The 13,297-nt window shown below is 26.2% G+C and overlaps 1 protein-coding gene and 1 long non-coding RNA gene across 4 annotated transcripts in view; both read right to left on the reverse strand.

The window, feature by feature from the left end:
- Rols (zinc-RING finger and ankyrin repeat domain-containing protein rolling pebbles) overlaps positions 1-4,488 on the reverse strand; it is a 50,133-nt gene extending 45,645 nt beyond the window's left edge. For 2 of the 3 annotated variants that reach the window (XM_072903205.1, XM_072903204.1), the window contains exon 1: positions 4,124-4,488. The gene's annotated coding sequence lies outside the window, so the exon portion shown is untranslated. The remainder of the gene's footprint in view (positions 1-4,123) is intronic. The other variant, XM_072903207.1, reaches the window with a different exon arrangement.
- Positions 4,489-7,039: 2,551 nt separating this feature from the next.
- Positions 7,040-10,518, reverse strand: LOC140671683 (uncharacterized). The gene is made up of 6 exons (XR_012047782.1): positions 10,283-10,518; positions 9,296-9,461; positions 8,524-8,628; positions 8,384-8,442; positions 8,201-8,317; positions 7,040-7,842 (listed from the first exon to the last, which is right to left on the reverse strand). It is a non-coding gene; the product is annotated as an uncharacterized lncRNA (long non-coding RNA).
- Positions 10,519-13,297: the final 2,779 nt, after the last annotated feature.

The raw sequence follows: 13,297 nt of genomic DNA on the forward strand, positions 1-13,297 counted from the left end.
AACGTTTAAATGGTGAGATTTTTTAACGATTTAAAAGAAATAGAAAATTTTAGGAATAAAAAGAAAAAAGAATAAATATCAAAATAATATACACTACGCAAAAAAATTAAAGGGCCGCTTTCTTCCATATAAAAAAAACCAATTTTCAAGTAGCTACAACTTCTTTAAAAATAATCGGAATAAGATCAATAGAAAAGCATTTTAAAGCTTAAAGTTTCTAATTTTAAAATCTTTAAATGAATTTCAATTCTTTCTTTCTATTTGTTACAAAATTACATTGTAAGAAAGCGACGTCCGTCAATTGAACAAATTTTTTAAAAGTTTGTTCAAGAATACTGAATTTAAAAAAATCCTAGCACAATTTCATTAATTAGGTATTAAAGAGCAAAGTTTTAGCTTTATTTCTTTTTTTAACGAATGTTTTACGATCTTTTTCGCCGAGATATTCATTATTAAAGCAAAATTGAGCTATTGACTTTGAACGTTTATAACTAGTAAAAAAATTATCGTACAATAATCATTAATTTAAGTTTTTAAAATATACAGAAAAAAATTTAACTCTTCGGCCTTTTGTACGAGTAACTGGAATGCTTTTTACTTGTAAATATTGTAGAGTTAATGGAAATTTTACATGAGGTTTTTCCGTTAACTTGCATGGATTTAAATAAAAAAAGATAAAAGTGCAAATTTTACTTGATTTTTAAGTAACACAATTATGCTTTAAAAATAAATAATTATTGAGAAAACAATAAAAGCATTTTAAAGTGCTAACTTTTCTGTTTAAATTGTTTTTTTAATAATTATCGTGCAATGTTTTTTTCACTAGTTATAAGCGTTCAAAGACAATAGCTCGATTTTGTTTTAATAGTGAATATCTCGGCGAAAAAAGAATCATGAAACATTCATCAAAAAAAAAAAAAAAAAAAAAAAAATTAAAGCTAGAACTCTGCTCTTTAACACCCAATTAATGAAATCGTGTTAGGACTTTTTTTTTAATTCGACATTCTTGGACAACTTTTGAAAAATTTGTTTCATCAACGGACGTCGCTTTCTTACAATGTAATTTTGTAACAAATAGAAAAAATTAAAATTTATTTAAAGATTCTAAAACTAGAAATTTTTAGCTTTGAAATTTTTTTATTGATCTTATTCCGATTATTTTTTAGAAAGTTGCAACTACTTGAAAAAATTGGCCTTTTTTTATATGGAAGAAAGTGGCTCCTTAATTTTTTTGCGTAGTGTATATTGTAATATATAAAGTATATAAAATTATTTACATTTATTTTCGCATAATAAAGTAGTCCGTATATTTGATAGGCCTAATTCTCTTTTGAAAAGTGAAACATGTTCATAACCATACGAATAATTATTGCGCAAAATCGAACCCTAGTTTAAAATAATTGACGTATTTTATGTGAGTTTTGTGTCATCACAAAACTATAGAAAGGTTAACGACCTCACAACGAGCTTGTGATACATCTTAGCTTAGGTATCCTGAGTATCGGACATCTTTCGGGGAAATTGTACCTTGACGTATGTCTCAAGTTGAATGAACTTGACTTCCCCTAATTGAAGACGCTCCCTTCTGATTCTCTCAGCACGTGCCACCTTATTGCCGTCGATACAAACGCAGAAAGGGATCTTGCACGAAGATTAAATCCTATTTACCACGTGGTTTATGCTGCCGAGAGATGACGTACCTAAATCGCTGCCGAGATTATCCCTTAGCTATATTTGGCTTCGAACAAGCAAGCAGTGGCGCCATTGATTTGTATTTTTTCCAACTGTAATCTGATTTCTATTGAAACTCATAAGTCTTGGCATAAATAAAAAAAATTGTTTCGCTATCGTGTTACTTTGAAATTAAAACCAATTAATATTTCTTTCGCATCATTTTTAAATTAAAATAAAAAATTAACGTTTCTGAAATTAAAAAAATCTTTTGTCTATTTATTTTGTAAAAATTCTCTCATCAACAGTTATCCCCCTTCCTCCACTTTTAAATCTTTTCGGATTGTACAAAAAGTGTGAGACACGATAACAAACACGTGCAGACGCGTCAAGAATTAACGAATGCGTGTTAAAATTGAATATTTTTTTATCAATTTATTCTTTTTGCAATCATTTTACAATCGGCTATTATTTAATTTTTTTCTTCGAACAGGTTATATTATTAAAAAATATGGTTTAATTTGTCATACTTCCACATACATATAATCAAAAAAGTCAATGTCCGGGCTATATAAAATTTATATAGATTTAGAGGTGTACATACGTAAATAGAAAAAAAAATTTTTTTAAATAAAATACTATTTTTGATGAAAAAAAAGTCTTGTTTTTTTTTTTTTTTTTTAATGTGTTTTTCACATCTTTACTATCATTAAAAAGTATTAAAGACTCTTACAATCAGCTTTCTCTATCCATTTGTAATTCACAGATGTAAACATTTTATAAAGAAAAAATCCTTTTATATTTTATTTTTCTAAAAAAACAAGGTTAATGGATTAATTAGAATTTTATTGTTAAAATAATATTAAACGCAATATAATTCTAATAATTTTCATTTAGATGCATAATAAAAATTTTTGTTATCTCTGACTGGAAATTATTTAAATCACGTTGTGTTTGGTAATTTACCACAATAGTTTTATTAATCCATTAAAATTACTTTAAAAAAAGCTAAAAGCATAAGAACTTTAATTTTTTATTATATTAATAAAAATGTGTAAAGAAAAATAATATTATATTTAAAAAAATAAAAAAAAATAATATTATATTTAATATTATATTTAAAATAATAAAAAGAAACTAAATTTATTTTTTTTTAATATTTTTTTTCTAAAAACGTTTTTTTTACATCTCTATTAGGATGATATTATTAAATTAAAATTATATTATTAAAAACATCATTAATCATAATTTAATAAACAGGTAACAATTGTAAGGGATTTAAATAGCCTTGTATATGTATATAAATTACGTAAAAGCTATATACAATCATCGTGACAAAAATGGCGAGCTCGTGAAGAATGATCGGAAGGATCGAACAATACTCGTGCGAGGGTACAAGAGCCGAAAAAGCAAAGCGGGAGCACGCGCGCACAGCTTTTCGGCTGCACACGAGAGGGTAGCTACACGTTCCGTCTTGACGGGTGACTGTTGAATGCTGACAAAAATAGCGGCGCGACGGCGTTATATGCACCTATGGATACAACGAACGTTGGCATCTACCAAACGGAAGGAAGAGTCTAAGTTCCCGGTTAGAGGAAGTCTCTATTTCCGGTCGAAATCCTTCTCTCTACCCCTTTTTCTTTTTTTCTCTAAGTAAAGTATCTCTAATGGGAAATTTATCTTCTATTCTCGAAATTTTCAAGCGTTAGTATACATAATATATGTTAAATATTTTTTAAAATAAAATTGAAAAATTGATTGTGAGCTGAAAAATTGAAATAATATATGTTTAATTATTTGTTCACAATGATTTATTATTTACATTAGATTGATCGACTTGTTCTTTTGTACACATATACATAATTGTACATCTGTTTCTTTAATAGATTTTTTGTTTAGAATGTAATATTCTGTGAACTCTTTTGTGATCATCCGAGTCACGCCCTGGCATAAACAATTGCGACTTCAAGAGATCAATCGATTATTCAACAGTGTATCGGCGCAATTAATATATTCTAATAATTATTATACAATTTTTCGCGTATTTTGCACTTTATTTTATTTATTTCTTTTTTGTGACTGACTCAAAATCAAGATATTTTATTGTATTTGATTTTCGATTCTCTTTTTCGCAACTTTGTCAAAAATACACATTTTAATTAAAATTAATTAAAACCCTTCACACCTGATATTTCTTTTATTTCTCTAAAATTTTAATAAAGTAAGAAATTGACTAGGAAGAATTGCTTTTATTTGAACATTTCAAATATGTATGTGTGTGCTTTTCCATAAGGATCAATATATATATATATATATTTAACTAAAATAAATTTAAAATAAATTAAATCAGTTCATAATTAAAATAAATTTATAAACGAAAAATACAAATTTTGGGATTTTTGACGAAATACACAATTAACTACTAGAAATTGTCGCGCCGAGTGTGTCTCACCGGTGTATCTCAGCCTGGAAATAGCAGTGACGTCGGACCGTCGACTTCTCCCAAGATTCTCGCCTTCTGCGCGTGCACGATGACACTTTCCTTCCTTTCTTTTCCTTAGATTTCTTTGTCGCGAGTGGCACCGCTCAAACAGGACCAAAAATCTTGTTGCCTCGCGAATATAGTACGAACAAAGAAGAAAATTAAAACGCGCGGAAACTTGGAGGAGAAACTTTCTTGATTGCTCGCGAATACGAGGTTTCAAGAGTTTTTTTAATTAATAATATAGAAATAAATAAATAAATAAATAAAAAATGTCGTCTAGAAAAAAATAAATAAACCATCCGGTCGGATACGCGATCGAGCTACGCGAACAGCTTCCCTTGTTCCTTCCTAGACTTCCGACCGAATCAGCGCGCTCCGACCGACTGCCTCGACTCGCCCCGAGATACGAGAAAAAGCTCGTTCGGCGCAAGCTTCCCTCCGTCGTACTTTACCCCGCCAGACGTTAACTGTCTGCCACTTTACTTTAGAACTGACTGCAATCATACCGCTTTCCTTCTAATGCACTGGATGCTGGAAAACATTATCTAAATGAATTAGCATTTTTTTAAATGCAATTATATTTAAATTCTGCTATCAATGTATATCAATCAAATTTTGTTTTTTACTGTTATGTATGTAAAAATATTAAATTAAAGAAATAATATTTTATAAGATATTGTACAATATATGTTATACTACACACAATATGTCAAAATGAATTGGGAAATATCTTTTAAATTATTGATTTTTTTAAATAATTTTTGTACAATTTCTTAATAATTTAAATAATTCTATTTCAAAACTTTTATACCCACAGGAGTATTAGCAAAATTCACATATATGTAAGAGAAATCATATACATAATTCTATTTGAAATTTTTTTTTTTTAGATTTTGAAAGTATCTTATACTAAAATATCAAATATTACTCTTAGAACATCTTTTTTAAAATTTTATTTTTATCCAAAACAATTTTTTTAATACTAATATTTGATATTATAATTAATAAAGTTTTCATATATAATATATATATATATATATATATTAAAAAAATATATATATACACGTGTCCTACCTGGAAGTGGCCACCCCCTTTTATCTTTTAAACTAAAAGAGATAGACCATAACAAATATATACGAAATTAAATGGCTTGAACTGAACTTTATTGTGAGTATAGTGATTGATTACAAAATTTATCTGTGTTGAAGAACGGAGAGCTATGCATCATTTTTTTATAATAATGTAGATATTTTAATATAATAAAAGTTGTATATCTATATATATATATATATATATATATATATATATAGATATATGTATATATTCATATATGTCCAGAAATTGGCTATGTAATCATATAAATTTATATATAATTACATTTGAGCAATTTTTCTCATTTTTTCAAAGGCTATAGCCGGATAAGCATATTAAAAGTGCTCCCAACGCGTTTTCAAATAACATTTGGTCTGTCATATCTTTGCTGAAAAAAAAAATTCGGCTCCCTAATTCTATTATTTCTTGAGTTATCAAAAAAAACGTCATTTTCAGTTTTTATTTTTCTTTGTTGTCTTACTATTGTATGATAAAAAGTTAATAGTTTACAGTATTTTAACTCTAATTGACATAATTTTGCATTAAATATAAAATATCTTATAAAATATATTTTTTTCAAGTATCTTGCCTCAATACTTTTATGCACATAATAATGTAAGGAATTAATTGGTGTAAAAAAATACATGTTTTAAAGAAGAAATATGAATTTGCAACGAGCAGTTACATATTTTTTCTTTAAGACAGCTATGTGCTTTCTTTACACAAATTGATTCCTTTATTTTGTAAATAAAAGTATTTATAATTAAGAAATAAATATTTTATGAGATATTTCATAGTTTATGCAATATGTCAAATTAAAGTATAAAAATCAATAATTATAATATTTTCATAAACTATTGACTTTTTTAGCATACCCTTATTTATCTTACTTCCGAAGAATCGATATATAAAAAAATTGTTTAGACTAATTCTATTTTAAAACACAAAATTAACTTCTTGGCATATACATCCAAGGTCAAGTCAATGGCATCATGTCTTATACCCCTTTGAACCAAACTTTTGTCCAAAGTATTTTTCTCTATAAAAGTAAAAAAGTTTTTGAGGAGATAAATTAAAATAAGACACTTTGTATATATAGGTGAATCAATTTTTTCCTGTATATTAATTAACTCAAGGTTAATAATATACAGGAAAAAACCAGAAGCCATATTAAACAACATGATGCAAACAGCGAAACGTGATAGAGCGATATAAGATAAATGCGGAGAACATCTGACAAATATACAGATTAAAAATAATATAGAACTTTTTTGCTCAGTTTGATCCGCTCTACCTGTATGTACACAAAAGATTTTTTACGAATTACCGGACACCCTGTATATATATTTTTTTTAATTTTAAAAAATAAATGAGGTGAAGTAATATACTAATATGGCATTCTATATCTTATTGTTTATTGTTATCGAACAAAAAATAAATATTTAAGTTAACGGTGGCACAACCGTAAAGTAAGCATTAATTACTTAATTTATTATTTGTAAAGTTAATTACTTATTTACGATAACAGTAGTGATTCATTTTACACCACTGAATAATAGAAGATATAAAGTGTTTATTAAAATATTTATAATATAATAAATTAACATTTGTGTATAAAATAAAAATTTTCAAAATTAGTTTTAATTTCTAATTATTTAGATTCTTTGTATAAGAATTAGATTTTTATTTTCTTATTTGGTAAAGTTAATCTCTTAAAAAATTTGTATGTTTGATAGATTATATAATCTTTATTTTTATGAAATTTTTTTTTTATGAAATATTCACTCAAACTACAATAACATATTCCATTTATTTATTTCATTTTGAAAATTGTCATTTCATGTTTTTTCAGGCTGTTTGACTCACGAAGATGAAATATAAAGTTAATAAAGCATAACATAATTTTTTTTATTTCCAGCTCAGAAATAATAACATTATCAATTTTTTTTCAGAAAATGTCGAAAGTGAAATGAAGAAAAAAAAATGAAGGCATTTGTCCGATGTTTTCCGCAATACAATCTACACTTAATTATTTATATCAAAGGCTAAAGGTGGCACATTTATTTCTTTTTTTCAATCATTTGTATATTTCGCAAACAGCAATGCGAAACATTTTGAATTTTATAGAAATGTAATTTTTGCACATTTTGATATAAGAAGACATTAGAAATATTAATATCTCTTCAATATTTTATTTAAAAAAAGATATATGTATAATATTTTAATATCTTATCTTAATTAATATTCCATATCTAAAAAATTGGGGCTACGCCTCTCTATTATGAAACCTTCGATATCAGAAGCATTCGATGTTTTTATTCTCAGAAGTTTCTATTTTTACTCCGTAATACTTCCGTAAAAAAATATATTGCATTTCAAGGATAACGTGCGTAGATTCATTAATCGTGACGTCGTATATGAAGGAGATATTCTGCTGAAAGGCACATTAGCATATATGCATGTCGACAAAGTTGTCCTTGTTTTTAAAGATCGAGCCCCATGAGCCATATTTGTCATTATTCCTTGATGATTGATGCTGATGATATTGCTGCTGCTGCTGTTCTCTCGACGATGTATGTTCTTTCTTATCTTTTCTGTAATGAATAATAATACGAGATGAATATTTTTCTTTACGCAATCAGGCTCCAAAGACTTCTAGTTGACGTGTGTTGTCAAAATCAAGATCTTGACTAATTTTAATCACTGTTCACGATTTATTAAAAATTATTAAATAATCTTTTTGCTCACCACGTATTTATAGCTTGTTCTTAACAAATAAATTTAAAGCTAAAACCTTTTAAAGATTATTTTGACATTATGGCTAAAGGTAAATATTTTTTATATTAAGTCAATATTTTATAGTAAATATTTTTACAAAACTCGCACACATAAACAAAAAAAAATTTTATTTTTGTTGCTTTTATTAATAATAAGTGTAAATGTTATACGTACTTGATTTCTTGATAAGGACCTTTAATCGTGGATCCGCTTGTATCCGTGTACACCATATTTTTATTTTCTACAAATTTTGTCTGATAAACAATTTTATTCCTTTTTTTCTTTGATAAGCTAAAATTGATATCAAAAGCAATTTGCGCTGTAAGCGATTACTTGTAGGCAATTTATCGAACTTACTCTTGAGTATCACTTAGAAATTCGGTTACCAGAAAGATCGTTATCGATCGTTTATATTACTGCAAAAAATAAGAAAAAAACTTTATTCCAGACTTCAAAACCTGTCTTCTCATGAAAATATATGTGTTTGCAATTATTACGTATTCTACGGCACGTGATGTAAATGAACTAGAACTAATAATTCAAGCCGGTTTCCAGCGTTGCCTCTTCGACTTCCTTTGCGTGTTCCAAGATTTTTAGCCAGTCTGCAAAAAGAGTGAAAGAATTATAAACATTATGGAGGAATAATTCTTTTTAAAACCATAATTTTATATAACGATAAAAGCCTATAGGCTTTTAAAATATATAATATAATTGACACACAATCGAGTTATTATATTAAATACGCATGCATAAATTAATTAAAATGTTTAATTTTATATAAGACTGCAGAAATTAAAATAAAATATGCGATATGAACTATTTAATTGATGACTATTCATGTAAGAAGGAAAAACAAACATAAGAACAACTGATGTCGCAATATTCTTGTCGCAACATTTTTCCTCTAAAAAGTTCTTAGAACCTTGATGTACATTAGTTTCTCAATTTTTGTTACAGAACAGAATTTTAAAAAATTTTTTTTAAATTTATGTGATATATTTAGAAAAGTGTTTACCAATAATATTTGTCGATAAAAAGAGGAAAAGCTAAAACAATGATTATGTTAAAATAAGAGCACAAAATTTTTGCAATCTTTTAATTTCTTATCATGAGTAAAAAGAGACAAGTGTAAAATTGCAAGAAATTACAAAAGATGTTGTCAAAATAATCTTGACGAACGGACAAGTTAAAAAATATACTCTTCGAAAAGATTACCGATCAGACGACTAATCAGTAAACGGATTCTGTTTTTAATGATTTTCCGCTCACCTGACACTAGGTAGAAATGTTGGAAAGTTGCCTTGACAATATATGTGTTTGCAAATATTACGTATTCTACGGCACGTGATGTAAATGAACTAGAACTAATAATTCAAGCCGGTTTCCAGCGTTGCCTCTTCGACTTCCTTTGCGTGTTCCAAGATTTTTAGCCAGTCTACAAAAAGAGTGAAAGAATTATAAACATTATGGAGGAATAATTCTTTTTAAAACCATAATTTTATATAACGATAAAAGCCTATAGGCTTTTAAAATATATAATATAATATAATTGACACACAATCAAGTTATTATATTAAATACGCATGCATAAGTTAATTAAAATGTTTAATTTTATATAAGACTGCAGAAATTAAAATAAAATATGCGATATAAACTATTTAATTGATGACTATTCATGTAAGAGGGAAAAAAAACATAAGAACAACTGATGTCGCAATATTCTTGTCGCAACATTTTTTCTCTAAAAAGTTCTTAGAACCTTGATGTATGTACGGGTACCAGCAGAAATGGTGTCCGACGACAACTTCAGCGTTACACACATACAACAGAAATCATACGTATACATATGTACTAACTGCATGTGTATGCGTGTGATCCTGAAGTTGCCGACGGACACCATTTCTGCCGTTGCGTGTACATTCGTTTCTCAATTTTTGTTATAGAACAGAATTTTTTTTTAATTTTTTTTAAATTTATATTTTATATTTAGAAAAATATTTATCAATAATATTTGTCGATAAAAAGAGAAAAAGCTAAAACAATGATTATGTTAAAATAAGAGCACAAAATTTTTGCAATTTTTTGATTTCTTATCATGAGTAAAAAGAGACAAGTTTAAAATTGCAAGAAATTACAAAAGATGTTGTCAAAATAATCTTGACGAACGGACAAATTAAAAAATATGCTCTTTGAAAAGATTACCGATCAGACGACTAATCAGTAAACGGATTCTGTTTTTAATGATTTTCCGCTCACCTGACACTAGGTAGAAATGTTGGGGAGTTGCCTTGACAATCTAAGATCTTGCACCTCATGGACACATAAGTCTTCGCAGTCGCTGCGGAGTTAAATCTTGATAACTTCAAAGTTCCGGTATTTGATACTCGTTAATCAGACAGATCGAATAAAGAATGAATTTTTATCGAAATCTCGAAATTTGAAAACAAACGTTACAATGTCCAAAAGTCTGAGGGAGACTGCTGGTTCTCTGTCGATTCCGCTGCTCTTACATATAGTCACCAGCATTCCCCTTCCTCATCGACTGTCATTAGGTGGGGATACTATGATTATCGAATATAACAATGTACACTCGTGGTTATTTGTTTATTATTAAACGTTTTGTCGTTCATAAGCCATCTCTTTAGCTAAAAATGAATAACATAAATTACTGATAATAATGATATGACGCGCTTGCAAAAAAATGAATCAATATTAAATTAACAGGATTTTTTGCCGTATTGCAAATAGATGTAAATAAAATATATATATATCCTTCTTTTTTTAGAAACAATGCCTTCTATTGTGTCATTTTATTAATTGAGATTCATCAACTTTTTCCATCGACCCATTTCGAATTCTTCAGAGCTGCTAACATCCATTATGACGTGGAGAGATAGTCTCATTTACATTGATGAGACATTTTATATGTTCATTAATAATTCATATAAAATCGTTAAAAGATCTTATAATATCTCTAGTAGTATAATTGTTTAGTTTGATACCTTAATATAGAATATATATATATATATATATATATATATATATATATATATAATCTACTTTCCTTTTAAATACAATTACATATTAAAATATTAAATTTACAAGTTTGCTATGAAATTATATGATCGTATAATAATTGTATTTTTCTCTTATTAGAATTTTAATAACGCAAAAAAATAGAGACTAACTTAGTCTTATTAAAAATCAATTGTTGCATAAATTAAGTGACTAGTAAAATTTAAACTTTGCCGTAAAAAAATTAGAAAAATTTGTTTAATTTTCTCCAAAAAAATTAGTTTCTTAAATTAGAATATACACGGATAATACAATTAGACAAATTTTATTTTAAATGGCAAATTAAATAAATTAAATTAAAAAAAATAAACTAGAAAATTTATTTGTGTTCAATAAATTTTTATTTAGTGACATTATTGTTATAGTAATAAACAAAATTTTTAATTTTATTTATATCAAAATTTTATTTTTTACTTATTAAAATTGTAAATTTAGGATATTAAAAAGTAAATTTTGATCAAAAAAATTATTTTTTGGGAAGATTGATTGTCAGAATGTTATACATACATGTCATAGAGATCATTTTATAATGAATATCGCTTTTTTTTTTGATTTACTAATAATTTTTACTTAAACAAAGTTTTTGAATAACAAAAATTTAATTAAATAAATTGTTATTTAAATAAGAGATTATATATATTTGTTATTCAAGGTTATACATATTTGTTATTAAAGGTTATATATATGAGTAATATATTAACTAAATCATTTATTATATTTATAAAGTATTTTTATTTCTTAATTACTAAAAATTTGAATATAAAATTTTCAACTCTACATAAAAACGCAAATAGTTTTTTATAAAACATAATATGTCACAGCTCATCTTTTTTATCACTTAATTATTCAATTATAAAAAAATATGTTTTTACAATATAATGTGTTGCGCATATTCATTTGTCATCTTCATTTGCAGTTAAGTATTAATTTTGTTTGAACAATCACAAACCACAAAACAAATAAATTAACTAAATTAAGTAATAATTTTTAATAAAATTATTAGAACAGAGAATTGTATTCAAAACAAATTTATTAACAAAAATAAATAATTATAAAATTTAAAAAATATATAGAAATGTTATTAAAATGTAAAATAATTATTTTTTAATTTTTTTCCAATTGAAAATCATTTATTACATATAAAGAATATCCTTTCCTTTTAAATTTATTTATAAATTAAACAAAAATATTTGGTTAAAAAAATTATTTATTATTATATGTGTGAATAAGTTTTTATTTTAAATTAAAGGTTATTTATTATATTTGTAAAAAATATTTATTTTTTTTATAAATTAAAATTTTTATTTTTAACAATAAAAATTTATTTAAATATAATTTAAATATAATATAAATATAATGCTCTTCTTTAATCCTACATAAAGAAAACGAATATAGTCATATTAAAACTGTTTGTTCCATGGGCGGAAAGAAATATTATCGGAAACGTGTTCTTCAAAAATCTCCAACACCCTTTACCCATAAAATCGCGATTTGCAGCGATATAAAAACAAAAAGTAACGTATCCGTAGTCAATGATCTAAAGACATGGGTGGGTTCACGTGACAGTGTTAAAAATACATTTTGTCGCTTGCAATTCAACGAAAGCACACATCCTCAGAGACACATACGCTTCCGTCACTGTACTTTTGCGACAATGATTCATCACGTGTCGCAAATAGATTTTTATTAGGAAATATCCTCTCTCTTTCATTCTATTTTTCTTATATCCTCTCTCTTTCATTCTATATATTCTTTTCTATATATTCCCATCTTCTTTTTTGTAACTCTCAGCGAAATTTTTCCAAGATACCATTAAGACATTTTATTTTATTGAACGCAGCATGGATGCGTATCATGAGAAAAAGTATTTTACAGAAAAGCTGCTCTCATGTCTGTTAAATATAAATTTATATTAAATTTATATTAAACTTATATTAAATTTATGATGAAGAATAACCGACTGTATTGAAAAAAAAGATACTGAAAGCAACATACACACACACACACGCACACGCACACGCATACATATATATATGTATATATATATATATATATATATATATATATATATGGATCTCTTATTGTTAAAGCAGACAGACAAGATCAACGCATTTTTTTCAGTATTGCATTTGACTTTAGAGTTGATGATATAAACTTACATTTATATTGTTAGTTTATTCATTAAGAGTCTACATT

Source organism: Anoplolepis gracilipes, chromosome 12 (genome assembly GCF_047496725.1).
Source record: "Anoplolepis gracilipes chromosome 12, ASM4749672v1, whole genome shotgun sequence".
NCBI lineage: Eukaryota > Metazoa > Arthropoda > Insecta > Hymenoptera > Formicidae > Anoplolepis > Anoplolepis gracilipes.